Consider the following 2,455-nt stretch of genomic DNA (forward strand, 5'->3'; position numbering starts at 1 on the left):
GGAGAGGGGGAGGGGTGGAGAAGCAGATGGGCGCTTCTCCTGTGTGCCCTGGCCGGGAATTGAACCCGGGACTTCTGCATGCCAGGCCGACGCTCTACCACTGAGCCAACCGGCCAGGGCCTGAAATTTTATTTTAATTAGTCATTTTCTTTATGAGGTCAAATTATTGTCATTGTGTTCATTTTGGTTACAGCTGCCTCAGTTCTAATTGGTCTAGGCTCCCTCTACCTATCACTTTTTTTTGTCTTTCAAAACATTAAAAAGAGTACTTTTTTTGGGGGAAAAAAGTATGTTCCATCCAATCTTATTTATACTCAAAGGTTACTTGTTGTTATTCTCCTCTAACTGGGCGTCCTTTCTTTTTCCGAAGGGAAGTCTGAGTCGCCTGTTAGACACGTCGAGTCGGCAGCTGGGTAGGGGCCGGATTGCAGGGCTGAGCTCTGACCTGGAGGTGAACTCCTGGAGACGTGGGCTATAGGGAGTGGCTAAAGCCACACGACTGGAGTCAGTGAGCAAGGGAGCGACGGGGACAGAGAGCAGGTCTACGGGAGGAGCTTGGGGTCTTCCGAGGTGATGAGATGGAGGGGAGGAGGAAGAGCCAGCGGACAAGGTGGGGAGAAGGAACCAGTGAGGTCTCTTGGAAGTCAGTACGTCTACAAGATTCCTAAGGGTTCAGATGGCTCAAGCACAGCTTTCAACACCCTCCCCCAAATCCTGTTTCTTCCCATATCCGATCCCAATTCAAGATAGGACTTTAGGCCCTGGCTGGTTGGCTCAGCGGTAGAGCGTCAGCCTGGTGTGCGGGGGACCCGGGTTCGATTCCCGGCCGGGGCACATAGGAGAGGCGCCCATTTGCTTCTCCGCCCCCCCCTCCTTCCTCTCTGTCTCTCTCTTCCCCTCCCGCAGCTGAGGCTCCATTGGAGCGAAGATGGCTCGGGCGCTGGGGATGGCTCCTTGGCCTCTGCCCCAGGCGCTAGAGTGGCTCTGGTCGCAACAGAGCGACGCCCCAGAGGGGCAGAACATCGCCCCCTGGTGGGCAGAGCGTCGCCCCTGGAGGGCGTGCCGGGTGGATCCCGGGTCGGGCGCATGCGGGAGTCTGTCTGACTGTCTCTCCCCGTTTCCAGCTTCAGAAAAATACCAAAAAAAAATAAAAATAAAAAATAAATAATAAAAAGATAGGACTTTAGCTATCTAGTATCGGAGACCGAACATCTAGGGATTATCTTTAATTTCTCTTTCCTTTACCATCCGGATCTCTCCGTTTCCACTCCTATCATAGTCCACCCTCCATCATCTCTCAGCTCCTAGTACAAAGTCTCTTGGTCCCTTACAACCATTCTTTGCATAGCAACCTGAACAATTTAAACGCAGGCTTTATGTATGTGTATACACACAAATATCTCCTCTATGTCGAATTTTGCAATGGCATCTCACTGTCTGTATCAGCCCAGTGAAATCTAAACTCATTGTGTGTGGTACTTGTCACCTCTGAATTTGCTTAGTAACCCTCTCCTGGTTGCCCAGTAGGAATCGGCCCCAGGAACTGGATAATGCAGAGATAACAAAAGGGAGTCTGTTTTAATAGTCTCAGCACAGACAGCAGACCGGATCTGGAACAGCTGGGGTTGGGGTAGGGAGTGTTTGTTCAGGTGCTCAAATATTAGAGAAATTTCAAATACCACAGAGTTGGCCCTTGATTTCTTCCTTTAATTACTTTATGACTTGAATTATCTGAAAAAGACAAGGCCATGAACTTTCGTCTCTCAGAAGTAGAAACCTGGCTCTCTGGTGATTATTCTAAATGTTGGTCATTGAAAGCTGCAAATTCTGGACAGCCAGCTGTAAGCTCTTCATTCTGTGGGCTCACTTGCTTGTGGACACAGAAACTTTAGGGGGGAAATGTAGATGTTAGAGACAAGTATTGAAAGAACACAGCCATCGGGCAGCTACCCACTTTGCCACACCACCTCTCAAATCCTCTCTGCTGACCTTCACAAGAAATTACCTAGATAGCAACTCTAAGTAATATTTGACCAGTGTCCAGGAAGGGGTTTCTGACACAGGAAAAAAGTGTCAAAAGTGCGTTTTAAATACTTCAAAAAGAGTGGGGAGATGGGTGAAAATTTGAAGGGACGCGAAATCCAAATTGTTTGTTACAGAGTAGTCATGGGGATGTCAAGTCCAGCACAGGGAATAGAGTCAGTAATATTGTAATAACTGCGTACGGTGGCAGATGGGGATGAGATTTATTGGGATGATCACCTAGTGGGATATATAATGTGTAATCACTGGGGTGTACACCTGACCCTAATATAACATTGTATGTCAACTGTAATGGAAAAATTAGTGATTAAAAAAAAAAGATTGCTGTTAGTATTTGTCTGAAAGGATACTCAGGAAACTAGTGTCACCTGTTGTCACTAGGAAAGTAGACCAAAGGCCTGGAGGTCGGGAG

Source organism: Saccopteryx leptura, chromosome 4 (genome assembly GCF_036850995.1).
Source record: "Saccopteryx leptura isolate mSacLep1 chromosome 4, mSacLep1_pri_phased_curated, whole genome shotgun sequence".
Lineage (NCBI taxonomy): Eukaryota > Metazoa > Chordata > Mammalia > Chiroptera > Emballonuridae > Saccopteryx > Saccopteryx leptura.